At 43.9% G+C, this 18,414-nt stretch overlaps 1 protein-coding gene across 2 annotated transcripts in view; it reads left to right on the plus strand.

Moving 5' to 3' along the window:
* Window positions 1-18,414, plus strand: part of FRMD4A (FERM domain containing 4A) — a 713,130-nt gene that overhangs the window by 190,764 nt on the left and 503,952 nt on the right. The window lies entirely within an intron of this gene.

The following is an 18,414-nucleotide window of genomic DNA, read 5'->3' on the forward strand; positions in this document are numbered from 1 at the left end:
GTGGTTCTTTGATGTCTAGTGCACACCAGCTGATATACATGGAATCCTCCCTGAGGTGAGGAGTGTGACACACCTTAATGTCAGTGAATGACATGTCCAAATAGAAATGTAAACATTGCAGAGCTAAAGTGCAGAGTATTTGCACTGGTGCTAAAATACGCGTAAAACCCAAGTGTACAGTTTACTGTTTGTGTAATAGCGACTTTAGCAAATATATTTTGCTAAATTCTTTATTAGAATCGGTTTTTATGCTCTGTTGCACAAATGAGAAACGACAGTGTGAGGTTATATGTGACCGATGTGTTGTTTATATATCCTTCCAAGACGGCAATATGCATTTTAACAAAGCAAATCCTTGCCCGTGAATAATCCTCAAAAGAGCAACAGATTTTACTCTAACTTTGCTACCTATCCAATACCAAATAGGCCAAGTTGATTTTGCTTCAAATATAGTCCCACCTTTCAGGTTTGAAAAGCGCACAAATTGAATTTAATACACTTCTGATTATGTAGGCACCGCAAACATATGGTCGAATCAATATCTGCCGTGTTTACCATGGTACGAATACAATTTGCTCCATTCCTTATCGTGCAAGAAGCAAAGCAAACACTTTTGCCCTGTTTTTTGAACCACTGTAGATGTCTGTGTTATGCCGTTGAGACCTGGGGTATCACATTGGACAAAGGTAGAACTAATCAAAATTAAACTATTTATTTGACAAAGAAAAATATAAAAACAGAGTCCCTGGTCAGCTGTTTTTATAATAATGAATGATGGAAAGTTTGAGAGCTGGATTTCAAAAGGTTATGGGGAAAAGAGAACTGTGTAAAGTACAATAAATTAAGATGTTTGTGTATTTTAGAGTCCAAATGCTTGCTCCAAAATAGGGTAAAGGGATGTTTTAGCTAGTTTAGCAAAGAGAAGCTAGGAAGGTGCAAGCATGTGAGACGCGTAGCAGTAGTATCATTAGACTGGTAGTGAGAAAATTAAGGAAGAAAGTCAGGCACCAGGCCCTTTGTGGTACCCTCTAATGGTGTGGGGTTCCATCCTAGTCTAAATCTGACAGCCCTCTCCCCTCCCCACTTTCTCAAAGAGCTGTAGACTTGTCTCTTCAAACAACAGCGACTTTCAGCATAACCACCCTGCTGCCGGACCCACCCAAAGAGAAACTCTTTACCACCACTTCCTCCTGAGCCATGCCTCATCTCTGGTCCTCCCACACCTCTCCCGCTAATTCATTCTCCAGTTACGTTTCCTGCGCCTCCTCACTAACTGCAAGACACACTGCGTCCTCATTCTCTGCTGATCTGTGAACCTGTTCTTCTTCGTGTAATCTGTTCCCCATTGCTTTTTTCTAATAACCCTAGTATACGTTCCCCGAATATGCCTGGTCTTACCACTCTTACATTCTCATCTTCAACCCCTCTGTATGCCCACTCGTATCAGCCTTTTAGCTAGGTTTGAACATTGAAAAAAAATATATATATATATATATATATATATATATACTGAAAAAAACAAAGGTTAAAGTAAAGCTATAGTTAGGTGTGATAAAAATATCTGTTTTCGTTTAAAAAAAAAAAAAGTAGAAATTCACTGAAAAAACAAAGGTTAAAGTAACCTTATAGTTAGGTTAATATGTCAGTTATCACATTAACATTTTGAACTAAAATAAAACATAGAAATTCACCCCGCTTCTAACTATAACGGGCCCCCCACAATGCACAGCTTATGACCTCTCATATGACATCACTCATGACATGTTCTCTGATATCACTCCACTCTATACCACTTCACTCTGCCTCTAGACGCTACGTCACTCTACTCTGCATCACTGTTCTCTCCGACACTGAACTCTATGCTACTCTACTCTGCATCACCCCACTTTATGCCACTGTACTCTACACCAATCCTATCTAATCTACTCTGCACCACTGCACTCTACCGGAATTCTACTCTATACCATTGCACTCTATGCCACTTCACGTTACTCTGAAACAATCTACTCTATGCCACTGCAGTATATGTCACTCTATTCCAATGTACTCTGCACCACTACACTGTACGGCATTATAGTCTGCTCCACACCACTGCACTCTACACCACTCTACACCATTGCTCTCTGTCACTTTACTCTGTACCATTCTACACCACTGCACTCTACACCAATGCACTCTACGCTACTCTTCTCCACACCAATGCACTCTACGCTACTCTACTGTATACCAATGCACTCTACGCTACTCTACACCACTGCACTCTACGATGCTCAGCAGCTCAGCACTTTCTGCCACTGACCTCTGTCCCACTCTAATCTATGCAACTCTGCTCTCAGCCAGTTCACTCTATGCCACTGCACCCTACTCCGTACCACTGTACGGCATTCTAATTTACTGTACACCACAGCACTCTATGCCACTCCTTGCTACGTCACTCTTTTCTACTCTGAACCTCTGTACTCTATGTCACTGCTCTCTACACCACTCTTCTCTGCACCTCTCTACTCTGCACCACCCTACGACTCTGCACTCTGACACTATACTCTGCATGACTGCACTCTATGCCATTGCACTTCATGCCAGTACACTCTACTCTGCCCCACTCAACTCTACTCTACACCACTGCACTCTACACCACTGTACTCTACACCTCTCCACTCTACACTACTCCACTCTACCATGCACCACTCCACTCTATGCCACTTTACTCCACTCAGCACCACTCCACGCCATTGCACGTTGTGCCACTGCAATCTATTCTGCACCGCTCTACTCTTGGCCACTGCACTCTCCGTTACTCTATGTCACTGCATTGTATGCCAGTGCACTCTACACAACTTTAGACAAAACCAATGCACTCCACGCCATGGCATTCAACGACAATCTACTCTGCACCACTGCACTTTCCGCCACTTCACTCCAGGCCACTCTAATACACTCCACTCTAAAAGGCTTCACTCCACAATACTCCACTCTATGATGGTCTGCTCCATTAAAATTTACTCTACTGATACTGTATTCGCCTCTGTTGCACTCTACTCCACTCTAAGCCATTCTATGACACTACTCCACTCTGTGACGCTCTATGCAACTCCCTCTATGCCACTCCTCGCCACTCTACTCTTCTTTATTCTGTGACACAGGCCCTTTGCTTTTCTCTACACCACTCCATGATACATATGCCACTACATGACACTCTACTCCACTCTATGCTACTCAACTCTATGCCACAACACTCTACAACCTCCACGATACTCCACAACACTTTACACTACACCATGACACTCCACTTCGCTATTCTCCATGCCACAGAACTCTGCTGTAGACCACTCCTTAACACACCACTTTACGATACTCCACGCCACTCTCCTTTGCCCCGCTAACTTTTACTCATGCTGAACAGCAGTCACTCTGGTGTATAACATTGCTAAAACATATTGACAAAGCCAATAGCTCTTAAATAGGCAAAACCCATTGACTTTGTCTGTGCTTGTTTTCCTTTCAACTCTAGTTAAAGCAAAGGGAAATGTGGAAATGTGAGAAAACCCATATGTGGGAGGGGCTAATCTTGCACATTTGGCTTGGAATATATTTATTTATGTTGTAAACATCTATATAAGTGAAAAATGTTCATGAGTACTTCATAAAAGTGTACGGTTCTAAATGGGTGATTACTAGGGTGATTCTTTTGGTGGTCTTTGATGACGTGTATTTATAATACCGCACTAGTGTGCAGTTGCTTACTTGTCAGTTTCTTGTCTGTTGTGTTTGTTTATAACATGAAATAAAGCGTGCATGTTTTTTGTTAAGCTGGCTAACTCCTGCTAACAGTACTCATCATCGCCAACACATTATCGCAGCATGGTAAATAGACGGGTGCCCTCTGGTGCGCTTCACCAGTACTGGGACTATGAAACGAGGCTCTCACGGGCTGTAAAGCGCTCTCTTTCCCCCTGAATTGGGGAAGTGAGTTCTCTACTAATCACATATACGCTTGGAGAGGCAGGAGCCTCGCGAGTGCGGCCTGTGGCGCTTTCTGCAGCTTCTAATGTGCAGTTTCCCTTCTGAAACGCTATTTCTTCCTCCCGAGCGGTAGTTTGCAGCGTCGCACGTCAGTCCCTTTGTTACCAAAGGGTAAGTGAGAGCTCCAGCGGTGTCCACAGGCTCGGCAAGATTTGATATCAGGAAACCATCAGGCGCGACACTTCATAACCAGCTGTCGTCGGGCCGCCCTCAGAGCAGCCTCAGCCGGGCACATTTGCCGGGTGCGCCGCTCTCTGCACCGTGTGAACAGTGAGTGTGAGGGCCGCCGTACATGTCTGAGGGGTTTGTGGTAGGGGACTCCAAAGCCAAAATATGGACGAGTCACAATAGCGTGACCAGAATATCGAGGGACAATAGATCAGCGTAGACAGTTGTGCCATGACAATATGTAATGGTGTATATACATTCAGATTGGGCCTCTCAGGCCATAGTGTGGCAGAAAATACAAGAAAATATGTTTTGATAAAAAAAAAATGTTGAGGGACGATATATGGAGGAGCTAAGTGCACAGAGGGAGGTATGAATTTACTGTTCTTACCTCCACATCTACGTACCTCGAAGAAAAATATCACCAAGGTGCGTGTATAGGTATAGAAAACCTGTACACACGTACCTTTCCATAGCTTGTCCCTCGAGAATTCTTGTCACAATATTCCCAGTCTAGTCCGTAGTAGGGCCGTCCGTCAGAGAAGAGAGCCTCAGATCCCTGCAGGATCTAGTTTGGAAAGCGTACCCTCGTGCACCCGCCAGGAAGCGCCCACGTTTCTCTGCTGCCCTCTAAAAGCAAGTACCGGGCCGTCGGTAGTGGCTGCTTGCCAGTGTATGGTGCTTTAGAAGACTATGGCCAACAATAGGAATCAACAAAGAACCCCTGGCACATTTATGCCAATGTTGGTGCCACAAGGAAGGTATATCTTGGGGGCTCTGGGCACATCAAACATGGAGACCCACAGCTGGGCGCCAGAGTCCAATCACAAAGGCAAGAGAAAGTTCTGATGTGAATTTTCGCAGCTTGGTATTCCAACGACCTGGGTCAGCTCCAGTGCGTTTATTGTTGCACTCGGCTGTGCTCTTACGCTCGACAACAATACATGTGCTAATCTCACTGACCCAACTTGTAACTCAAAATAATAAGGGCTATTCGAGGAAAACTTTCAAGCTCACTGTGAACCTGGGCTCAAAATACACTTCAGTGATGAAGGCCACCGAGGCATAGGTGTTGTGGTATGTAATAAAGGCGTGGCGACCAGTTCTGACAGACTGTTCCTCGTCGTTGGGTCTAAACTAGCCAAAACCCATGCCCCAACACATGGAAGGGTTGAAGACGCACCTCTTTAAAGAGCACAACATCATGGTGCAGGAACAGACCACAACACCGCTCCCTCGCACATCATTTGTTGACTGTATCTTTGCCCTTGACCTTGTACAGCACTCTGCTGTCTTAAGTCTAGGTTTGCTCTATGCAAATACACATACCTATGCTTGGACATATCTCGTGATAGGACAGCAGAGTAGGAGCTTGCAGAATGCAGTTCAAAGCGTGTAAGTCTAAGTTCAAGCTGTAAGTGGTATAGTAACAACTTTTATGCCTGGAAAGTCGTTTTTAAGGCATTCATTGCTAAATGTGGTGCCTCAGATATTCCATATGCTCCATGTTAAAGAGTTACTATCAAGTTCAGTATTCTATCAACAAACACATCTTTTAACTTAAGAGCAGCTCTACAAAGACCACCGTATGCACTATTTTCACTGTTCCATGGAAGCTGAACTATGAGGGCCTGGGGTCTCTATGGCCCACTGCCAATGTTGTCACACCCTGGCGAGCGGTGATGGGAGAAAGTCATCCAAGGCCCGAAGAGTAAAGCTAACTTTTGCTCTCCTGGTCACATGTACATTACCATTCCTTTGACTCCATTGTGAACGGTCGAGCATCTCCTCCAGCACCGCAGTCCATGGCTCATTCGTCGGCACATTATTCGTATAAGGCCCATAAGTAATATTAACCTTGTGCGCACTGTGGTATTAGGTAAAACCCAAGCTCCCTTGTATTGCTGACTTGTGTTTTCCTGAAACTAAATGGGAGCACGTCATCCAGATAGGTCTGTGTAGTGGGCGGGTAGTCTTATTTTTTAGTCGTTTTGTCGATATTTGAATTTTCACGGTATTTCAATGGCTTATGCTATATTGTTTCCTGATAACTGTGTTTCCGCTATCTGTACCTGGATGTGGTTGCAAGGGCCTCCCCACCCTTCCCATTCACAGCAGACACTCATTAGTCTCTAGCTTAGTTTTCACTCTCACACAGTGATTACGCCTGTCGAGCACGTGCCTTTATGAATTTTGTGGCTTATGCTACCTTGATTACTCCACTAGCAGACAGTCCAATGCATTCTCAACGGCCTCCCTTCCTGAAATCTAAAGGCAAAGGACTGAAGAAAAAGAAAGGGGATAAGAGATGCAGGGAATGCGACAGGATGGCACCTCATTTGCATATAATGGCTGCTAGGCTTTCTGGGAGCTTACTGGTTCTAGACTTATAGGAAGACCAGTGCACCTCGGAGAGGGCCTAGCTTGGTGAGGGCAAACAAAGTTAAACCTGTGTCAAGCGCAGGGCAGGCTGTCGGTGTCTTTAGTCTCACCCCGGCTTTTGCAGTGTAACACCCAGGCTGGGCCACAGACCAGACTTGCTTGAAGAGGTGGGTGTATGTGTTTGAGTATCCAAGATGTAAGAGTTCACAACCTCCTCTCAGCAACAGGCAACATCCAAGTTCAGATCTGAAAATACACAGTATGTGCTTGTGGGAGGAAGTGGGTTTGCTGCATGATTACGTAAAGCCAAAGTCAGCACAACCAGGGTAACCAGGGTAACAAGTTGTTCATTACAAGTTTCTCATAAATCCCAATTTGGGCAGTAGAGGGAGGTACCGGGTGAAACGGGATTGCAAGTATTGGGGGGAAACGCTGCAGGTTTTGGTTAAGCCTGGCACATCTTGCCATTGTAAAACAGTACAGTATATCCAAGAGAGTGCCTCTAATAAGGGGAAGGTATGCAGGGATCACAGCACAAACACTGATTTCCAAAGTAATTCCTCATTCGAGGGGTGTAAACCTGCAACCTGCTGTTTCTGTAACATCAGTTTTCATCCACCACTTATGTAGGCTATTCAAGTCTGGAACTGTAGAGAGCAAAATCCTCACACCGTAAGGGAAGCTGTGCCATCCTGCCCTTGTGCCCCTTTTATCGCCCTTCCTAGCTTTGCCCTTTAGTGACCTGAGCAATCTTAAAGTCCTAGAGGGTTCTGCGTGTGTACTTCTCAACCAACAGAGCACAAGACTCTGACAGACTCAGGGAACACCCGAAACGAAGCCTTCACTCATGTTGGGGACAGCACACACATGCAGACATGCCAACTCACGCAGTACCACTGCGTGCCACTTGACATCGGCTCTCTGTACACGGTCAGTTGGCGTTGCGCCAATAGCACCTGGTGAGCGCAGGGTTAGCTGGACAGCCCTACATAGAGTAGATTTCCAGCTTGTTTGCGAGATGAACTTCACCCCCTCATTAAACGTTTTGCAGCCTCCCCAGGACAGCAGCGGTGGTTTCAGAAGTTTTGTTGGTTCATGTTTAAAAGAGTTGGAGGAGCTTCTTAAGCTGGGAAAGTTGTAGCCCTGACCCCTCTCATGCGAGTGGGTCTCTTTAGTCAGTCAAGCGCTGAAAGCCCCGCCCCTCTCCAAGCCCCACCCCTCTCAGACGTGAAATATTTTCTAGGGTAACAGTGGTCCAATTAGAAGAAACAATGAAGAATTGTATTACAGCAGAGGGCCAAATCAAGCCACTCCTCCTTATTTCCCTTGGATACCAGCACTTTGATTCAATAACAAATAAGAGGTCAGATTCAAGGCACACATAAAAGAATACCCTATAGGTCTGACTGGCCCTTTCCTACGTGCCGGGTCTAAACGTCGACACTATATGAAAGGCCTGGATTCAATAGACTGTTCACAGAGGGGCAATTTGAAATGAATAACTTTACCTCGATCTGATTAAACAAAATTAGTTTTTGCCATGTACTAAATATGTTTAGTACATTGCACTGTGGTGTATGTAATGTATCCATACCCCGTGCCACTCTCTTTCTTTCTCCTTTCAAATCTACATGAGCCCCTTTTCATCAACAAAGCCAAGAATTGAATGTAAATTATGTATTCACATTGTCGTTTTGTAACACCATTTCAAAACTCCTACAGGGGATTCGTTTGTGTGTGTCTTGAATTTGGCCTCTAATTTTTGATAGAATCAAAGTTTGGCTGTCCGAGGGAAATTAGAAGGAACTGATTTATTTGGTCTCCGCTGTAAAACAATTCTCCGTTGTGTCTTCCGATTGGATCCCTGTTGCCTGTATCGTAAGCTGCCCAGGTTCTTTGGGGTCTCCCCGTTGTTATGTAATGGATATTTTCTAGGATGGCAGGTAAGCCCACAGCAGCTCATGGGAAGGCTGACTCTTGGCTGTAACTGATATTGCAAAGCCAGGCCACAGGCCTTAGAACCTGTAACCCCGGACCAGGGGCCCCTCAGTGTTGCCTCCGTGGATGCATAGCTCCTCATATAGCTCTGCCTGCAAGTCTTACTTATGTTAGAGCAATAAACAAGTATTATTACTGTGTCTTTTAATAACACAACAACCTGGTCTGAAAGTGTTGCAAAAAAATCATGATTTTCAAGTTTATTAAAGACTGCTTAGGGCTTAATGGGAAGAAAGTCCATGAGTTCCTCACACCAACTTTGAAATTGATTTCCTGTAAAATTACCTGCTTTGATAAACAGTGGTTTCTAAATGCACTACCTCTAAATTATATATTGTCTTGTCATGCATGGTTCTGTCCGAAGTCTTGTTAGATAAAATTGTAATTCGCCATTTTCTCTTGAACGCAAACATTTTTTGGTGCAACTGTGATTCTCCGCAACGGGTGATGCCATTCGAGCTGTGTGCTTGAGCCCATTGCGACTCCTTCCTTCAATGGCCGCCATGGCCTGCGTTAATAGTTTTAAAATCCTATAATCACTTTGGTTTCTGAGCTGCTTTGAAATGTTGTCTTTTGTAAACCTGATGAGAGTGTAAATACCCGCCTTGTAAATGCAGAGAGGTCCTCTAACTCTGTGTGTGCGCTGTATCTGTTTCAAAATCACTAAGAAAGCTTTACAAATGTATTTTTTACCTACTTTCCTCTAATTCATTAAAACAAAACAGGGAAAGTTATTGCCATGAGAACCAGATTAAAACCGCTCGCAAAACAGGGCTTTAAGAGTCGAAACCTTGAAAAAACAAGGCACTTCCCGCCATAATTAGGGGCAGAGGTGGGTGGTAACCACAGAGGACTAGAAGCCCGCAGCCATGATTACAACCAGACGGCTGCACCGAAGGAAGAAGCCTTCCCAAGCCATCGACCTCTTGAAGGTCACTTCCGGTTGCCTTCTCTGGGAGAGGGTGGGGCCCGACAAGCCCTGTGCTTTACATCATGTTTCCTTGGACGGCAAGAAAAAGAAAGTGCAGAAATAGAAATCTTCCAGTAGGGCTAGCAACAGGAAGACATAATCCTCTTCAATAATGCATAAGCCGTGCGCTGTAATCTTATAGTCGCTGGCCTGGCCTGCCCTTCTGTGCGGCTTAGTGTTACGCTGTTCCGCGCTGTCTTGGATCAGGAAGTGTCTCCCACACAAAACACTCAGGTGTCAACCTCTCTCTCTACATCTAGCTATGTTGTGTTAAGTACACTTGCATAACACACTGACCATTTGTATGGTTCCAAAGTGTGTTCCGAAAGTGGCGCCCTTTTTGGCTCTGCGATTCTAGTTGACCCACATCAAAGTAGTGCATTGGTATTGCATTTGGTGGCGTTTGGTATTGTTTAGGGGTGAATAATATTTGATAGGGGCTGGAAAGTTTGCCGGTGACCACTGTATTGTTTCGTGAGAGAACCTAGAACTGTAGCGGCCAGCTAGATCCTGTTAAAGGTTTGGGGGGGTGTTTTATGAATGTATGCACGTACCAAAGACATTAGGGTTTGTTTTGCTCTGCTAACATGTATGTTTGCCCTCTGCTCAGCTTCAATAAGGCATCTTTGTTCATCATCATTAGCAACTGGTCCATGCTATGCATCCTTTGAAAAGTCTCAGTAAATTGCCTGTAGAAGTGTGTTGGTCAATTAACAGTGTTTTTTGTTGCCTGAATCAACTTGGCATTGATAGTACCTGATTGAGGGATGGGCAGCAAGAGACACACTGGAAGTGGACAGGTAAGTCATCACTGAGCAGCACACGTGTGCTTATCGCAAGGAATGGGAAGGACTATGTACAGATGCTACATGGGCGTGTCCTGGAGAGTAATATAACAAAATAGGCCTAGTCAGTGTATTATTTTGAGTTATTTGCTACTGTTAGTTTCTTCAGAAAACAGCTATAGTACTTGTCATTCAGTGTTCAATGCCGTCATCTTTTTCAATATCTTCTTTCCTAAGTACGCTGATGGCCTTTCGTAGGGCAGATGAAGATCTACTCCTCACCCTATCTGAGAACTTTTATCGACCCCCCCCGCTGAAGCATTGATCTTGTCCGCCTTTTAGGGTTTATAGCATATTCAAAATAACAAAAAAGCAGCCCATAGCCGGTGATGATCGTACCGACTGATCAGTGGTATGCACTAGTGGCAGCTGATACCCACCAGCTGGATATTGCTCATACAGGCCAACATACCCAATTCAGACAGGATACGCCCTACAAAGCCAAACAGGGCTTTATTTTAGCTTCTTCCCATTTAAAATTGGCTCCACTTCAATTGAAGTCAATGGGGAGAATAAATTCCGTGATTTACTTTTTCAAAATCGCCCTCTTTCCTGCTTCCAAATGTTGTTGTGTATGCTCGCTGTCGGCATGATTGGTGAACAATGGTTGCGCCTTTGCCAGAGTGGGACAGCATAGTGATGATCACTTCCTGTTCGGCAGCGGTTCCTGCTTCATAGATTTAGTCGAAGTAGTATGTCTGCAAGAAAGAGAAAAAGAGCGTCTGTTATATTCTGAAATATACTTCTCCGCCAGAAGTATTAACCAAGCCTTTAATCAAACCGAGCATCATAATGCGGCTGCTGACGAAGCAGTGTTGGTAATACAGTTAATATGCTCGTCAGGGCTTCACTTAAGAGATGACAATGAATCATGAGCCACTGGAGCAGCACTGAAGAGAAATTAAGTAGAAATCAAATTATTCATGACGTCACCCCCGGCTTCAAGAAGAGTGGACCAGTAGCAAGAGGCAATGGCATCCTGAGCCTCTTCTTTTCTTCGTTACGCGCCCTCTGATTTTATCGCTCCTGTCCCGCCTCAGCAATTTGAGGCAACCTTCCTGTAGCGTAGGACGTTGCATAAATAATTGAAATAATATCAGTAAAGCATAGGTTTTTGGCTGTGACGCTGAAGGCGTTGGCTTCTGTGCTAATGGGAGGGCAGAAGTCACACCCAGGCAGCTAGAAACAAAAGTGCAACGTCAACTAACATGGCCGAACCCTGGCCAATATAAGTTGTTCTCATGAATCATTGTTCAGCGCCCTCTAGATGACTGAATACATGTATGCCTGCTTCCTACTTTACTGTTAGTGTAGTGATTGCAACGCAAATACTATTAGAAGCATTTGTTATCACAATCTAACATATATCACGTTTGTATGCAGTAAAACACAAAGTACATGACATAAACCTGTGCAAACACCACAACACTGTCATCCAAGAAGCAGCACACTGCTCAAGCAACCACACTCCACAGACACAAATGAACCCAAGAGCTGATGCTGTCCTGCCCACTACATCAAAGTGAAACCCCACTAAACAGGTAAGTCCTTGAAACACGATTATCATGCAAGCCACCTACACACACACATGCATGTAAGAGCTTGTTAAACATACAGTGCCCTGAATACCACTAATAGATGGTGATTGTCTCACACCTACACTCACGTCTTCCAACTCCAGTGTGCATGTATTTTTATGCGGTGAGAAATGTATATTGTGGATTTGCGCAATGCACACTCCAGGCCCACAGCACTGGAACACAACATACTAGTAGGAAACGTGTGATACAAATATCAGTAACGAATCAAAAGTCATACTGACCATCCCTGGGGAGGGTACAGTTTGTGGTGTGTCTGCTTGAAGCTTTATAACACTACATGGCATAGCACATCATGATCTAATGGCATGTGGCATAACATTTCTTAGCATATTGTAGCAAAGCATGACACTAATAAGCCACAAGAACCAGGTCAGTAAATAAACCGCACCATGTTTGTGGCGCTAAGCGTATTTTGTTAAATAACTGGGGGCAGAGAAACTGAGGCAGACCATTAGCAGAAACCACACTGTTCACCGCATTGTCCTCATATGTCATTAGTGACCGCTTGCATCTTTAAAGTTTAAAGCATGCTTCCTCTGATAATAATGTTTGATGCTGAAGACACCACATTTTCCATCTGGGGGATTCCGAGTGGCCCTGTTTACATGTACACTATTGCTATGAATATTGGATTTGATGCTCTGATTTAAAATGCCCGAAGTGCAGTAATCTGTGTCGTGCGAGTGTAATAATGCACAATCCCATTGGTACCAGGGTACCAGCAGTACTAGCCCTTCCGCACGGCTCACATAACCCCGGCCCATATTAAGGGGGTTTTTCCTGCAGTTACCGCTACATGACTGCGTGCATCCCTTGTGCAAATGTGTCTTTAGTTGTGGTTAGTTTTCGCAACATGGTGTCCGAGTTAGTTATCATCAGTGACATTGCTCAATTATTTAGTAAATTTTACACTGCTTGTACAAATGTGTTATTCACTTTCAATTTGTCACTTCTTGTGCTATCACTGGGGTGATCTACCAAACTGTGATATCCGTGTGTCAAAGGTGGTGTGAATTAGCTTTCTGTGATACCAGTGGGGGAGGGGGATTTCAAATGCCTTGTGAGGTCACATCTGGTAAGTCTAGGGCTTTGGTGAAAGGGCACCGCAGAAAACAATTGCAGTGAAGGAAGACTTCTCTGTAACAGAACCCCACCTAACCAGAATGGTGTATCTCTAGCAGGAGATTGCTCACTGTAATGCGCAGAATTCGCCATTTAATTAACACTTTGTCAAACAGAAATCTGTGGTGCAATATTGAATTATCCAATCCAACACAAGGGCACAGATCTCCAAGGCGTGATCATTCTGGCTGCGCGCAGTCTCTGTGGTCTATTTAAAATGACATCTATAGAGTCTTGTATTATAAACGCTTCCCTTGCATCGATCTGTTCATCCAACATTTACTTCTCTTATTCAAAAGACACTTGAATGATGGCTGAAAGTGGAAAACATTGTTTCCAGCCAGGTGGGCCGTTCAGCATATGACCTCAGCTAGCTTCTTCGGTCCACTACGAGCCTTGGAGCATGTCCACATTGGCACAGTCTGCTTAGATTCTGGATGGAACCCAGGATTGAGTTTGCACCATCTCTCTGAAGCCGGAGACAATGATGATTTTCCAGGAGCCAAGTTCTGATACCCTGACACTGCCAAAAAGTACAAGAGTGATCACTGAATACAGGTCCTTCCCATGGCTTCTTCAATAGCAAGACTGGTAGAAACTTCCATATTGGGGGGTTTCAGCCTACATTGTGTGGGATGGTGATCGCTGTAGGTTGTGGACCTGCATCTGCTCACCTGGTCCATAAGGTACTTCGGAAAGCAAGGATCAAGTGCAAAGCCAGGCATTATGGGAACAATTCTATCCTGATGTAGCATGCACAGGTGGGGTAGTTCAGTAGGTTGAATACATACTGCAGACCTGCATAATACTATTTTGAATCCCAGTTAAACTGACTGGACTAAACTTTTCATCCTTTTGAGATGGATGCAACAAGATATGTGAAAATGAGGTCTAATGAGAATAAGAAGTAAACTGCAAGCAGCCGCTTGGGTTCCTTGGACAGTGCCTCAATTTAAACAGGGTGCCTGCCTTGCTTCTACAAATGATTCACTTGCCGCTTGTTTCGTGAGCACTTGCATTACCAACAACTTGCAGAGCCATATCTGACCCAAGCAGAACCAAACTCAATGCCCTCGCACATTGGTAGAATCGGCACTCGACATCCCCACCTAGGTGGCGTAAGAACAGCTAACTAGTCCTTCCCCCAGAATATTCTAACACTGGTGTTTAGACCAATAAGTAAATAGCTCTTGGAATAGTTGTATGAATAAACTGTTTGCTGGCCGCTCCAATCCAGGTTGGGAGGACATTTTAGGCATTGAATGAGGTGCTGCACAAAGGTCATGGCAAATGTATCAATATTTCTAAAGTTTTACATTTCAAAAGTCATTGAAAGCCTTCCAGATTTCACGGCAGACTGCTCTGGCTCACATACCCATTAGACGAGGATGAGGCCAGCCATGTATTTGGTATCTAACTAATATGGAATGTGCTCAAAGTGTCTGCTGTGTAAAAAACAAATCTTGGCTTCTTAGCAACTTATTTTGGATCCATCATGTACCTTTAGGACATAGTCTTGAGTTTTGAGTTATGAAAGAAACATCTGCACAGTACTGGTCATGGAAAAATACATTTTCTTTAACATTATCATGTTGTGTAGCTAGATGTCTAAGTTTTTATCAATACAGTTTAAGACTCCACACATACTGCACTATAAGCCTTTGTAGGATACAAAGTATTGTTACATATTTCCATCCACTTACGTACTCATGTTTTTTCTTTTTACGTTTTTGATGTCTTTGTAATTCAAGGAACTGAAGATACAAAAGTTAGTCCTAGAATGCGCTTTTGGCAGCCTATCGCAATTGTATTTTTTTTTGTTTTAGTGACATTGATATTTTAGGCCATTTTAAATTATGTAGTGGAAAAAAGCAGCGATTTGTTTTAAATAAAAGATGTAACCTTTGATTTAATCTTCATACGAAGCTTTGTAAGTAATGTCTTTCAAGATGTTTATGTCTTTTCCTGTCTGTATTTTTTCTTAGGGTGCCAGCGCGCATATGGTACTAATTCTGAACAGAACGTGATTGTTTCATAGTCGGAGGTTCCCACATCCAGCTAATGCTTTCCTGAAACTATTCTTGGTGTGTGGGTCTGCTCCACTGATAAAGTGTTTTTTTAATGACCCATAAGCTCTGTTTCCTTAAACGAGTTTTGATTTTTAGTGCAAGGGTGAATACTCAAAAGTAACACGTGAAGCAAAACCTTAAGCATGGAGGGAACTTGTGGGAAGAAGATACACTTTCTTCTCCGTATAAATGTCTGAATGAAGTTCTCGAGTATACAAAATATATTAAACAATACTGGAAAGCTATGTATGTATTCTTCATGAGTTGTAAAAAGCCTGGGCATTATTTGTAAAGCACAAACCTAGCCCAAAAAAAGCAAAACGCGTACAGAGTTAAGTCAAACATACAGCCAACAAGTGATTGGAGAGGCAGATGGCTTCTGGAGCAGAAAAGGACTGTGGAATACTACTCTTTGAGATGGCGCTTCTTCCACTGTCTCCTGAAGTAGAGCAGGGTTGGGCCGTCTTTGTGGATAGAGAGATGATGTTCCAGATCTTTCGGTACATAGACGGGACAGACCTGTTGCCTTGTTGTTTTCTTTTATTTTTTACATCCTTTTTCCTTCAGACTGATACTGTTCTGGCTGTGGATGTGCCAAGAACCACCAGAGATGGTGAACTTGTCAGCCAGACAGGCAGTGGTGCTGGTCGTGATGGCTTTGTAAATGACACACCTGGTTTTGAAGATGGTGCGGGCTGGCAAGTGGAGCTGGTGTAGTTCCATCAGGATGCGGGTGATGGGACCATATCGCTGTAGGCCCCGGGTGAGAGAGTAGTGCTGCAGCGTGTAGGATGTCCTTAAGGGATAGGTTATACTCTCATTGAAAGTACTTTTGTTTGTTGCACTGTAGATGTTCCGAAGTCTCTTTTCATGTATTGTGTAGGTGCGGGATATTGTGTCGTCAGTGTGGGACCTCCTAAGGAATGAGGATATTACAGTCATTTACTTCTAGGTAAACTGGATTCAGCAAGCCCAGTGACTTTCATTTCGATGCAGCAAAATAAAAGGATTCACTGAGGCCAGAAATCCATAGGGGAGATGGATGTAAACTCAAGCAAACTCCCTTTGAACCTAAGGTTGCTTTATCCACTTCTTGCCTTCTCCTTCCCTTTCCATCCACCGTTGACCTTCTGCTTTCTATGTCAATTACCTCTCACCCCCTCCCCACAACCACCATCGCTTCATCGTATTTTTTCCTCTAATCCGATTTCCCCTGTAGCATAGATACCTTGACCAGCCCCTTTGCCTGAACTACACCTGTCAAGATAGTCTGTCCATTTGCCGTGCTACAGTAGCCCTCTCGCTCTTGCCACACAGATCGCCCCTTTTATCTTTCACCTGCCAAATCATTTCCCTCTTTTGCCCACCTTTCTGTTCTGCTCACTCATTGGAGAGTGTAACAGAGGTGAAATTGCAAATGCAGTGTGTCAGAGGGTTTGGTAGATTTTGAGCACCAACACTACAATGTCTAAACTATCCCACCAAATCCATTCTGGACCAAATTGCTTAGTTTTGCCCTTTTGTGACTTTCAGACTCTTCATGTGGTCATGTTTACGTAATCTGAAATCATCTATATTTACCCCGGGGAAGTTCATCACGTTAAATGGGCCATATCCCATGGAAATTTCCCAACCGATTAGGCACTGAAAATCCGCACTCTCGCTGTTATATGGCAAGTTCTGTAATTGCACCAGTGGTGACCTGTGTTTACCATCATTGCTATGGTAGTGTCCTCTCTATAACTGGAAATTATGGCAATTCACCTTTGAAAATGCATCCAAATCTAGTTTTTATTTTGCAACAGCAGTTTCACTCATTTTTAGGTCTCGCCTACTAGACAGCATATGTATTGTTGTTGCTAGACATATTGTGAACTTACCAAGGGCATTCAGGGACTTGGAGCCCATCCATTGCTTACCATTGGTTGCCTCTCCTGTCACTTTCATTTGCCTTCTTCTTTAGTTGTGTCCCAGCCTGTCAATCTGATGTGTGTCCCTCTCATGGAGCACAGCCTCTTTTAATTCTCTGGCTTCTGTGCGTCCACTGCTTGCTTTTCAAGTATTACTTTTTTCTTTTGGGTAAAGCACTCCATGGCAGTGCATGTTTTTTCCAGCCATCTCCCTTGTGTACTTCTCTCTCTCTTCACTTCATGTTGATCTCTGTCACCTAAGTGCTTCTTCCTGCACCCCTTCATGGCTTTCTCTCCTTTATGCTTCTCCCCTGCCCATTCATTGTTGCTCTCTTTCATTTATTGGCTCCCACCACGCTCCACTTTTCTTTCTCTCTGTCATTTGTTTTTTTTCCCCCCCATTTTTGCCCTCCCTGTTGCTTCTGCTCGCCACCCACGCCTTGTTTTGCTTCCCCCCCAACCACCACCTACAGTGTTTCTTCTGCCCCCATTTGTTGCTTCCTCCCCGGTGTTTCTTCCTACCCCCTTGTTGTCTCCACTCCCACTCGGTTTAAAAAAAAAAAAGAGAACGTTTTGCATGTTTTTTTCTGTTTAGTTATCCATTCAATGGAGATCGGTAACAACAAAGAAAATATGTACTCATCATTTTTTAGGCACGTGCATGTGTGGTGTGCGCCTCCAGAATAACACAGCCTGCTGAGTCAAAGGCTGTTCAGAAAATTATTTAGCCATGCTGCTAGGTATCGGGATGTTGTACAGCATGTCTAAAATCCATTGGCAAAGCCAAGAGTTCAAAGTAAAGACCAGTTGGCTTTACTAATGCTTGTTTGGTATGTGAAAGTTTGAAGTTGCCAGGTTTTTCGAGTTTCGAGTGCACTAAACAAGTGCTGCCTTGGCACATAAAGGGATGAGAACAATTGCAGAGAATGAACTTTGTCATGAAAAAGTAGGAATGTGAGGATTGTAGAATGGGATTTGGATGAATGTGGATGAGGAGGAATTAGAAGAAGTTGAGGGAAGGTTTAAGTAATTAGTTTGAGGGCACGGGGTGCTGCATTGAGGAGATAAAGTAGATGGTGTCTCAGCTCTTCCTAGTGGCGCAAAAAGCATAAAAGTGAATCCCTTTCAACACTTGACACAGCAACAACGCACAGTAAATTCAATGTCAGGCCAAAGCTACAGCTATTAAAAAGATCAGGTCTTTATATATAGGAAATGGAGGGCAGGTGAAAAAAAATGTTCAGCAAAACAAACTTAAAGGTTTGTCTCTTTTCTGGACCAAGAGAAGGCCCCGAATGAATTCCCAGCACTTCGCTGGTCAGCCCA

Source organism: Triturus cristatus, chromosome 4_1, assembly GCF_964204655.1.
Source record: "Triturus cristatus chromosome 4_1, aTriCri1.1, whole genome shotgun sequence".
In the NCBI taxonomy this organism is placed as follows: Eukaryota; Metazoa; Chordata; class Amphibia; order Caudata; family Salamandridae; genus Triturus; species Triturus cristatus.